The following is a 12,352-nucleotide window of genomic DNA, read 5'->3' on the forward strand; positions in this document are numbered from 1 at the left end:
TATATGTAGTCTTCATTTTCTCTGTTAAGTTTGCCATGAAAACCCAAAAGCTTGTTTTGCAAGCCTGCACACATCTTCCCATCCTTACCTCAATGTCTTGCTTGAAGTCCCTTCCTGCTTATTGGGACAGTGGCAAATGTAGTCCCAGAGGGCCAGATAGGAACTCTGACTTTTTTTTTTTTCAAATCAGGGTTTCTCTGTGCAGCTCTGCCTTCAAACTCACAGAGATCCAGCTACCTCTCCCTCCCGAGTGCTGGAATTAAAGGTGTGTGTGTCACCATGACTGGCAGAACTCTGAGTTTTACTAATAACATACAGGGGGTATTTAAGAGAAATATCTTCTTTGGACTTCCATTTTCCTGCTAATGGCAAACTGGGTGAGGACCCAAGGTGCTGTGCACAGGGCATTTCCAGCCTTCATCTCTAGAGAAGCCCGTGGAGAAGGACTTGGGGATGGGGAGGAGAGCTGAGCATCCAGGTTGGTGGGAATCTCACCCTCTTCTTGGGTCTGTGTCAGTATCTAGTTGATACTGGGAATTTCAAGGGCTCTGTGCAATCTGTCTGGTCCTCCCCACTCTCCGTGGAGTGGGAGGGAGTAGTCAGGTTTCCTTTCAGGGCCAGGAACCCCCAGAACTCCTGGCCCTGCTTGAATATTCATGTCCTTTCTTTCACCCTGCATTGTCCTGTCTTCCCAGCTGGCCTGTCTCCAGGGTCTGAGCCCCCAGCCCCTTTATGAGGTCAGGCTCCTTTACTGCCATGTGGGTCGGCTTGCTATTGTCAACTCTCAGAGAAGAATAGTGTGGAAGAGGCAGGAGGCAGGGAGAGGCTGGGGAAGGGTGCTTCAGTTTTGCCAAGACCCTTTTGAGAGGTGAAAGGAAGATTTGTGATGCCAGGCATCAGCAGAATGATGGATGGAGGTGCCCAGACTGTGAACTCTGTGTTTGAAGTGGGGGTTATGGTAATGAGCAGTGACCCTGGAGATGGGACTGTTGAGGGCAGGATCACCTCTCCTAACAGAGGTGGTTCCCAAGCCCCCTCCTCTGACTCTTTGTCCCCTTGACGGCTACCCTTTGTCCCTCAGCAATCTGTCATTCTGTTTCCAGTACAGCCAGCCATTGATTGATTAACTGTGTTCAGCACAGGGGTGTCACCTGCTGGGGAGAGATTTTTTTATGGTCATGCCTTGGATAAATAAACAACAGAGTAGCCAAAGAAGTTGATTTGGGGCCTGGGAATTTAACAAAAAATACATTACACTTATGTGTGTGTGTGTGTGTGTAAGTCTGAGGACAACTTGTAAAAATTAAAAATTGGTTCTCTCCTGTACTTGAACTCAGGTCCTTAGGCTCTTGGCAAATACCTGCTGAGTTGTCTTATCAGCGTGGCTTGAAACTTTCTTGTGTTTTGCTTGGACTAATGGGAAAAACCTGTATGAGCCTATTCATACCCTATTTTATTAACTGTGTTGTTGGTGTGTGCATGTGTGCATCTGTGTGTGTGTGTGTGTGTGTGTGTGTGTGAACATGCGCTTACCCTCTGTGTACGTGTACCAAAGGACAACCTCAGGTCTTGCTCCTCAGGAACTGTCCGACTTGGATTTTGAGACAGGTCTGTCACTGGCCTGGAACTCTTCCAGTAGGCCAGGCTGCATGCTAGTGAGGCCCAGAATCCTCCCGTCACCACTTCCCAGTGCTGGAATTACAGGCAGCCACCCCAAGCTGGCTTTTTAAGACTGTGTTCTGAGGATCAAACTCAGCGCCTCGCCCTTGCAAAACATGCGCTTCTCTGCCAAGCTGTCTCCCCTTTCCTGCCTTCTTACTTTGTACCCACCTTAGGCTCCGGTCCTTTGTCACTGACCAACACAGGGGTAGAAGAGTCTCGAAGTTTTCAAAGACATCGAAAACATTGTGGAATGATGTGTTTTAGTGGAGTCTTCTCCTCCATCTATCCCGCTGCTGAGACCCTGGCTTTCCCTTGTGTCCTTCAGCCTCTTGTCCTCTGTCATGTCCCATGTCTACCTCAGTTCACTCCGTCCTTCCTCATCACCTGTTTTTACCCTTTCTGTGTTTAGGTTTTACTCACACTTCCCCCCACCCACACATGCACTAACCTGTTCCGTCCCCCCGCCCCTCTCTCCCTGGGCTCTTTGTCTTTCCCCCCAACATTACCCTCCCTCTGCTTTCATGTCACATGTATGAAGTGTGATTTTATTACTGGGGTTCATCCTACATCATCATCATCACCACATGCACACACACACACACACACACGTATGCACGCATGCTCTCTCTTTTGTGTGCATGCATGCACTACAGGCTAGGGGACCCCACACAAGAGACCATGCAGTCTTATCTGACCCAGTCACGCTGACACATTATCCCATCAAATGCCATTGACTTAGACTTAGCAGAGTTTACAGAATTCTCACATTCATGTTCGTGAGGCACACTGTTGGCTTTCCATCCTGTGTGTCTTGGTCTTGACATGACTGGAAGGGCGACCTCACAGGTGACAGGGGAATGTCCTCTCCTCTTCACTCTTCTAAGGTTTTGTATAGACTTGATATATTAAATCTTCTGCAGAATTTTTCATTGAAGCCATCTAAACTTGAAATTTTCTTTGAAGTGAAGTTTCTATTTCCTTCTCTCTTCTTCTTTCCTCCCTCTCTCCCTCTCTCCCTCCCTCCCTCCCTCCCTCTCTCCCTTCCTCTCTCCCTTCTTCTCTCCCTTCCCCCTCTCCCTCCCTCTTTCTCTCTCTCTCTCTTTCTTTCTTTCTTTCTTTCTTTCTTTCTTTCTTTCTTTCTTTCTTTCTTTCTTTCTTTCTTTCTCCCTGTGTAGCTGCGAAGGTTAGATTCATCACTGAACTTGACACAATCTAGCATCTCCCAAGAAGAGTCTCAGCCAGGGACTGACTGTCTGGGCCAGGATGACCTATGCGTACGTCTGTGGGAGATTGTCCTGATTTGCCTAAAAGTGGGCAGCACTAGTCTGTGTTTGCGCCCTGGACTGTTGAATAGTGTAGCAGGTGAGCAGAGCGTCACTGTGTTTATCGCTCTTCATTACTGACTGTGGGCGTGATGAACACAGCTGTTTGAAGTTTCTGACTCCACATCCCTGATAGGGTGGACTGTGACCTGGAACTGAGGGTTCTTTTTTTGCTAGGATTTTTTCATTGCAGCCACAGAAGCAAGACTAGAACAACAGTTCAGGCTCTGGAAGTCACATCTCCCAGGTTCTAGGATTATAGGCGTGTGCTGCCAAGCGTGCCTTGTCTTCTCTCTTTATTTTGATCAGCCTGACTAATGGTTTATCAATTGTATTGGTTCTATTAGGGAACCCATTCTAGTTTCTTTTATTTTTCTCCATTGTTTTCTGCCTTTGTCTTGATTTCCTAGCTCTGATGACGGAGGCTGAGATGAGTTTTGTCTCTATTTCTGTTACTTGGTGCTGAGTATTTCCCCTAAGCACCGCCTTGGTGATATCCTGTCATTCTGACATGTTGCATCCTCAATCTTAATTAAAGTGCTCACTATAACTTAATATGTACGGGGAATTTTCATGTGCCACTTAGAAGTATATTAGCCACTTCCAAGATTTAAGTGTCTTCCAATTTAATGTATTAAAAATGTATTAAATTTATTCTTTGAGAATTTCACACACAAACACACACACATACACACACACTATACTCCCTCATGTCCCCTTCCCAACTTCATGTCCTTTAAAAAAGTAACTCCCTGAGTCCAATTAATATGGCCCATAAACCCTTGGGTATGAACCATCTTCTGGGGCACGGGCAACCTACCAGTGGCTCCCCCGCAAAGTGACTCCCCCCCCCCCAGCAGACATTTATTTACTTACACATACCCCAGGCTCACCTCAAACTCTCCACCTGGTAGAGGATGACCTTGAGCTCCTGATCATCTTGGGTGTTGGGGTTACAGTCTGCACCACTATGTCCTTTTGTGAGATCTGTGGTATAAAAACCCACCACCAGCAAGACACTTATTGGAGGGAACTGAAGCACAGAGTGGTAACTGTAATAGGGGTCAGGCTAGAAACGATGCTTCCCTTCCAAGGTCTAACACACACACCATGTCCTTGCTGCTCCACACCTCTCCCCAGGTAGTGTCTCAGTGACAGCAAGGTGTGCTCTGTTTGAAGGGATGGGCAATCTGCTCAGCGTAGTAGTGGTCAGACAGCAACTTGGGGAATCAGGAGAGCAAGACTTAGGTCTCTGATTACGTAATGCAACTCTAAGCAAATGGAGATTTCAGCCAGGTTGTCCACTGGTAAACACAGTCTCATTAATGCCAGTATGTAGGATTGGAAAGATTCACCTTCCTGAGCACTGTTGGTGAAAACCCAAAACACCTAGTCATTAAGTGAAAACAGGGAAACAGCTGTGGGGGAGCCGAGAGACAGCTGTTGAGAGTCAATATGGAGCGAAGACTAAGCAACCGTGGAAATGGATTATGAATTAGAATAGAAATATTATATACCTTGACAGTGTGGAAATAATGGAGCAAATAGAAATACTGAATGGCGGAAGGTACAGAGCGGAGGAATATGAATTCTGACATTTTTATGAGACTCAAATGATGTTATCCCAAATGAAATCATGCTATTATAAAACTGATGAACATAGAATCTTTTTAGAGACAAGATTTATTTTGTATTTAATTATGTGCCTCTGCATCTGTGTTTGTACGTGTGTATGCAGGTGACCTCAAAGGCCGAAAGAGGGTATCAGAACCCACTGGAGCAGGAATTACAGGTGGGTGTGAGCCACCCAACACGGGTGCTGGGAACTGAACCTACGGTTTATGCAAGAGCAGTGCTGGCTCTAAACACTGGGCTGTCTGTCAGCCCAAACCACTCCTTCTTAATGACGTCACACTTTCCCCCTTGAGCGAGAACAGTGCTTGGAAATAACCTGTTCTCTACAGTTCAAATATTCCTCCTCTTCACTTACTTCTTCATTAAACACTAATCATGTGCTCCACATTTAGTCTTAAAGGAGTTCTAAGCATCTCTACTTGGTTATGTGCATATTTATACATAAACATAAAATTTTAATCACAGAAATTTCTGGAATTTTACCCATATTTTAGAAACACTGGGTTTTAGGTGATTGTTTTTTTTTAATTTTTTTTTTACTTTATATCTTTGATTTTTCATCATAATTTAAAAAAGATGCAATTATTTTTATAGTTAAAACCTAGAAGAAATAAGAGCATGTATTAGTTTCCTTCTAAGCATTTAAAAAGATTTATTTTGTTTTCCGTTTTGTGTGTATTCATGTGTCTATGTCTGGGAATGTGCGTGCGCATGCAGTTGCGTGTGGAAGCCAGAAGAGGGCGTCACATCTCCCTCTAACTGGAGTTACATGGGGGCTGTGATCCTCTCATTGTAGGTGCTGGAAACTGAGTTCCAGTCCTACACTAGAGCCACTGAGCGTCAGCCCCACACTTTTATCTGTATAAACCTATTTTTACATGTTTGCACCTTACCACGTCTATGTACACCTTGTTTCTTGAGTCATTTCTATTTCATGTATTGTTCTATTGCATTCAGTATGATGATTCTAATATACTTGTAAAATGTTAGTATTCCTTTATTTTTAATTGTATGTGTGTAAGTAATTTGTCTGCATGTATGTAAGAGCCTGGTACATGAGGTGACAAGAAAAGGGCATTGGGTCTTCTGGAACTGGAGTTACAGGTGGTTGTGAACAGTCTTGTAGGTGCTAGGAACCAAACCTGTCTCTTGTGCAAGACCAGCAATTACCTTTAGCCACGGAGCCATCTCTCTGGCTCCTAATATTGCTTTATAAGACAAGTTTGGGCATGCTGGAGGGGGCATGGCCATGGACATTAATATTCCTTTTATATACCAGTTTAATCATGTCTTTTTTTTGAGGGATTTATATAGCATATAAGATTTCAGTAATTGCTGTAATAATTGCATGTAATTGCTGGTACTTTAAGTTATCATGAGGACAGGTTCTTGGGACACAATTATCGGGCCCAAATAGCTGTTAGAAGCCTTAGAGGTATGCCCCCAGACAGTGTGTAAGCTAACAGATACTGGTTCTGATGATTCCAGGAGCCCTTGAAGTAGAAACAAATTGGGTAAACTATCATTTGAGTTTACTTGGAGGCCAAGCCTCATGCATAATTACATTTTGGTGGTGGGGCGAGGTGTAAAATCATGACAACAGAATAAAGCCACATATTTTGCAGGTTGAATGATATCCTCTGTTCTGCATGTGCCACTGTGGGTTGAACCCAGGTCCCTGTGCATGCTAGACAAATGTTCTTTCACCATGGTCATTATTTTTATTTTGTTCTACCACTGGTTAAATTGGAGATTGTTTTTATGCTATTTATTCATTTATGTAAATGTATCTATTGGTTTGTTTCAGATTTATTGGTTTATAGCAGCATTATTTAAGTTAGCTTATTGGTGTGTGATATGTGTGTGATTGTGTGTGTGTGTGCCCATGGAAGCCAGAGTAGCATATCAAATGTCTCTTGGTGAACCTGGAGTTAGTTCAGTAGTCAGCAAGCCCTAGTCACCCTCCTTTTCTTTCCCCAGAGGTTGTCCTCTGGCCTCCACATGCTCCATGACACACGTCTGCAGTTGCATGTGGATCAGCACACACATGAACATGGATACACGTGAAAAGGCACACACATGCACATGCACACATGTGCACACACATATCTGTGCACACACATATCTGTGCACACACACACACATACCACTGCCACTCACTGTAACACCCACCCTGCTTGCAGATTCGGCTGTTTCCTTCCTTCTATACCACAGGCCTGGATGCCACCCATGCCTTTCTGTCTTTATTGATTTCTATAGTAAGGGAGTCCTGGGAGAGCCTCTGAAATTTTTTTTCTTCCTCATCATGTCTACCTTGTCTTCTTGGTTATTTTGAACAACTTACATGTTAAATAATACTCCTTGTGTCCAGTAGTTTTAGAGTAAGCAAAATGCTGGGTATTTTTTTTTTAAATAGTTTAGCCTTTTATTGATTCTTTGTGGATTTCTCATTGTGGATCTTGATCCCATTCATCTCCCGCCACCAAAATCTGCTCTCTGTTCTGGCAACCTTCCTCCTAAAACAAATAATGTAAGATTTAAAAGAAAAGAAAGGAAAATCTCCTCATGCGACACGGTGAGTCACACAGCATACCCTTTAACCCGTATATGTTTACTTTCAAGTGTTGATTGTAAAGATTCACTGTTCTGGTTTGAGGCCTCTGGTTTCTGCTACCCCGTCGATACTGGACCCTCACTGGGACTCCTCTTGGATACCCTGCTGCCCTGTGTCATGGAGATCCTGCAGCTGCAGCACCAAGCCCTGCGTGTGCCCCAGATCACAGATGGGGTTGATGATGGGATGGGCCAACTCATAGTCCTGGCTCTGGACCTGGGTGGCTGCTGGCTTGGTCAGCCCACCGGCTGTCCCCCATCCTCACCACCAGGGTGAGCTCTCCAGCGCCTGCTTACCCTACACAGCAGCAGTGAGGGTCAGGGCTGGTTCTTCTGCTCTCAGGCTTTTGGGGCTGGCTCACTCACACCTACGCCACCAGCTCTACTGTGTTGCCCAGGCAAGGTTCAGGGGCCCCTTTTCTGAGTGATGCAGCTGGTGAGGGGCAGGCAAGCTCTCTCACGCTCCTGACATCAGGGCCAGCTCTCCTATTTGCCACAGGCCTGGAGGGGAGGGAAAGCGTCTCTCCCTCACCCATGTCACCATAAGGCAGATGAAGGGTGGGGCGAAATCTCTCATGCTCAGGTTCTCAGGGTCGGTTCACCCATGTCTCCTCCCCTGCCCCCCATCAATAGGGACAGCTCCAATGTGCTGCTCAGGTGAGATGCGTGACCAGTCAACGAGGGGCAGGGCCAACTCTCTTCAGCCCAGTCCTGTTTGTCCTCAGTGTTAACAGTGGGTAGGCGCATCAATACAGACAATAGCTGCAGTGGGGCCCCAGGCTCAGACATCACCATGGCCCTGTCTCTCTCTTGCATACCCTGTATCTTCTCGTCATAATAGTGCAGATATCCCCAAATAGGTGTGTGGGTCTTCTCCAGCTCAGTCTTAACGGACAGAATGCTATTCTCACAAACACTGTTTCCTAGCTCTTTCTTAAACGTTGCATCAGTGGGGCCAGCTCTCTTGTCTGTGGCCAAAGTGACTCCTCTCACCACTGAAATCTCACAATCTTCCTATGTACATTAACTTTAGAACTTTTACCCTCAAGGAAGGCTATGGGCTCTAGAAAGCTAAGAGAATGATTGGTTTCTGTCTATCCCCTCCTACTGTGACGGTGACTATAGGTACGTGGTGGTGATGTGTCAGCTTAATGTCTAGTTTAACTGTTGTTGTCCATTTAGCTTGGTGAAGTCTGGGTGTTTCATTCGCTTTTACATCCCACACAATCTCATGCAGCACATGATACAGAATAGGGACTAGAAATGTCTCCTGAATGCATGAATAAAAACACACATGTCATATTAGCGGAGAGCAGGAAGATGGCGTCCCAGAAAGAGGGGCAGAGAGGGATAGCCCTAGCCTCCAGGCACAAGTGCAGGCCTGCCTGACTGCGAGCGTGCTGGATTTATCATCTTTATGAGCCTCTGCGGGCAGACACACACGCATGATGGAGCTGCAGCTGGGGAGAGGACACTGGATAAGGGCGCTTGCTGGGCAAAGGTGAGGACCCGAGTTCAGACCCACAACTGCTGCAGAAAGCAGAGCTTCACACACTCCTGTAAAAACCCCGATGCTGTTGGAGGTAGAGGCAGGAGGATGGCTGGGACTTCCAGGCTCAATGAGAGAGCCTAGCTCATAGGATAAAGTAGAGAGTGACAGAGAAGGACACTCTGGCCACCTGCACATGTTTGTTTACATGCTACAACACACACGTGCACACACACACATACATGCACACACACACGAACGGAAAAAAGAAAAAAATAATAAAGATGAATTCAGGCGTGTGGTCAAGGTGGAGGTTCTTAATCTGTGTGTTATGACCCCTTTGGGGGTCGAATGACCCTTTCACAGGGATCACCCAAGGCCATCAGAAAACACAGATATTTACAATTTGATCTGTAACAGTAGCAAAATTACAGCTATGGAATAGCAACGGAAATAATTTTATGGTTGGGGTCACCACCACATGAGGAACTGTTTTAAAGGGTCGCAGCATCTGGAAGGTTGAGAGCCACTGGTCAGTGTTGGTAGCAGATAGGCACAGAGAATATCAGCGCCTCCATGAGCAGGAGGAGCCAGCCCAGGGAGGCTCTACAAGGAGCCCCACAGCTGGAGGAGGAACGGAGACTCACACTACAGTGATCTAGCTCCTCTTCAGTTTGTCGCCTGCATTACCCACACAGAAAGTGCAAACTCACTTATAACTAACTCTCTGGGGGAAAGGCAGGAGTTCTCAGAGGCTTAGAAAGAGTTGAAATTCTCATAATTTTGTTCTGGGAAGGCAAATCAGGACACTCTTTCCTTTTCCTCCTATTAGGCTGCGGTGTAAATAGCATGTGGTGGGATGGAGTTGGCGTTCTTTTCTGAAATTGGGCTCTTTGCTGGCATCTCATTCAGATGTCTCATTAGGTAAAGAAACAGCATTCTCCATAAATCTCTGACAGACAGGTGAAAGAAACTGGGCAGCTAGGCTATAAAGAAGGGACTTTTGGGGCTGGAGAGATGGCCCAGTGCTTAAGAGGACTTGCTGTTCTTGCAGAAGACCTGGGTTTGGTTCCCAGTGCCCATGTCAGGCAGCTCCCCCAACCACCTGCAGTTCCAAGCTCCAGGGAATCTGATGTTCTTTTTTGGCCCCTACGGGCAATACACTTACATGTGCACAGACGGTACAGCACATATAATTAAGAGCAAAAGGAATCTTTAAAAAAGAAAAAGGGATTCTTCAGGTTTTGCTTTTAATATCCTAGGTTTCAAAACTTTCTGCTTTTAGTGCTTTGTTTAGGACTAGCACATAGTGTTCAATAGTTTTTTTTTAATCATAAGGAGATTTGTGTATTTAAGCCATGAGGATTTATCAATATAGAAAACAAGACAAATCTTTCAAGTCGAAGAGATCTCAGAGTGAAGGAGAGAGCAGCATAGCCCTCTAGGATGAATGCAGTTTTGAACAAAGTTAGTGCATCCTGAGGAGCATTGGATCATAGATATTGAGAGTTAAAGTGTCATGACCGGGGAGAAATTCAGTCGGTGGGGACCTGAGTGTGACCCCCAGAACCCACTAAAAACAGCCAGGTGTGGTAGCTCATGCTTTTAATCTTAGCACTGAGGAGGTGCAAAGAGGCAAATCCTTAGGTCTTCCTGGCCAGCCAGCCTAGTTTACCTGGTGAACTTCAGGCCAGAAAATCTGAAAAACAAGGTGGATGGAACCTGAGGCCTGAGCTTGACCTCTGGCCTTCACACACATGTGCCCTTATGGCATGTGCACACACATACCTAAGTGTTCAACAAAGTGTACTGGCATAACTGGATATCAACATGTAGAAGAATGAAAATAGATCCATATCTATCACCATGCACAAAGCTCAAGTCCAGATGGATCAAAGACCTCAACATAAAGCCAGCCACACTGAACCTCATAGAAGAGAAAGTGGGAAGTACACTTCCTAAATATAACCCCACCTAGCACAGACACTGAGAGAAACAATTAATAAATGGGACCTCCTGAAATGAAAAGCTTCTGTAAAGCAAAGGACACAGTCAATAAGCCAAAATGGCAGCCTACAGAATGGGAAAAGATCTTCACCAACTTCACATCAAAGGGCTGATCTCCAAAATATGCAAATAATCCCCCAAATAGGGTACAAACCTAAACAGAGAACTCTCAACAGAGGAATCTAAAATGGCTGAAAGACACTTAAGGAAATGTTCAACATCCTTAGCCATCAGAGAAATGCAAATCAAAACAACTCTGTGATTCCATCTTACACCTGTAAGAATGGCCAAGATCAAAAACTGATGACAACTTATGCTGAAGAGGATGGGGTAAAGGGAACACTCCTGCAAGCTGGTATGTCCTGTTTGGATATCAGTATGGCTATTTCTCAGAAGATTAGGGAACAACCTTTCTCAAGACCCAGCAATATCATTTTTGGGTATATACTCAAAGGATGCTCAATTGTACCACAAGGATATGTGCTCAACTATGTTCATAGCAGCATTCTTTGTCATAGCAAGAACCTGGAAACAACCTAAATGACCCCCATTCAAAAAATGGATAAGGAAAATATGGTAAATTTTCACAATGGAGTACTACATAGTAGAAAATAATTGCATCTTGAAATTTGAGGGCAAATGGATAGACCTAGATAACATCATATTGAGTGAGGTAACCCAGACTCAGAAAGACAAATATTTTATAAACTCACTCATAAGTGGCTTTTAGAATAAAACAAAGAAAGACCAGAGTACAATTCTCAATCCCAGAGGACCCAGACAACAATAAGGACCCTAAGAGAGACATACATGGATCTAATCTACATGGGAAGTGGAAAAAGACAAGATATCCTGAGTAAATTGGGAGCACGGGGACCATGGGAATGGCTTTAAGGGGAGGGGAGAGGCAGGGAGGGAAGTGGATAAAAACATACAGCTCAATAAAAACAATAAAAAAGTCAAAAATGGAAGACGCCTGCCCTTCCTCCATGTCTGAGTCATGGATGAGGGGCAGGAAGGATATAAAGGGGGGAGGGAAGAGGAGAAGGAGGGGAAACTAGGATTGGTATGTAAAATGGAAAAAAATTTGAATAAAAATAAAAAAAATAAGATGTTTTCCACAAAAAAAATTGTTAATATAGAATCCATTCTGCAAACTTGCTCTGAAGTTTAGAAGAGCACCAGGGTAAAGCCAGCAGGGTTTATTTCCCCACATATCTTGATTAAGATGAGTGTAAAGGTTCGACAAGAGAATAAAATCCAACAATAGCCAGGACATTTCTACAGAATAAGTGCAGACAAAGATGTCACACAATACCCACAGCAGAGCTGCTAACAAAGGAGAAGCCTGGAGATAGCCCAAGAGTTCATCTGAAAGTGTCAGCATGAAAAGGTGATGGTTTATTCATAGATTTGCATGCTGTACAGTGAGCAAAGAAATGAACCCAACGACACGAATGTGGCTTAATATTTAAGGGAATGCGAGTCACATTTAGTTTGAGATGACAAGCCAACTCACTCTTGACGATTATTGTCTAACCGAGGTCCTCTACCACCTGAGATGGAGTTATATTGTCTAACCTAGGTGCTCCACCACCAGAAGTAAAGTTATAATAGTTGGGAT

The sequence above is a fragment of the Alexandromys fortis genome, unplaced genomic scaffold (assembly GCF_014885135.2).
Source record: "Alexandromys fortis isolate MF-2015 unplaced genomic scaffold, M_Fortis_MF-2015_v1.1 scaffold_103, whole genome shotgun sequence".
Taxonomy (NCBI): Eukaryota; Metazoa; Chordata; class Mammalia; order Rodentia; family Cricetidae; genus Alexandromys; species Alexandromys fortis.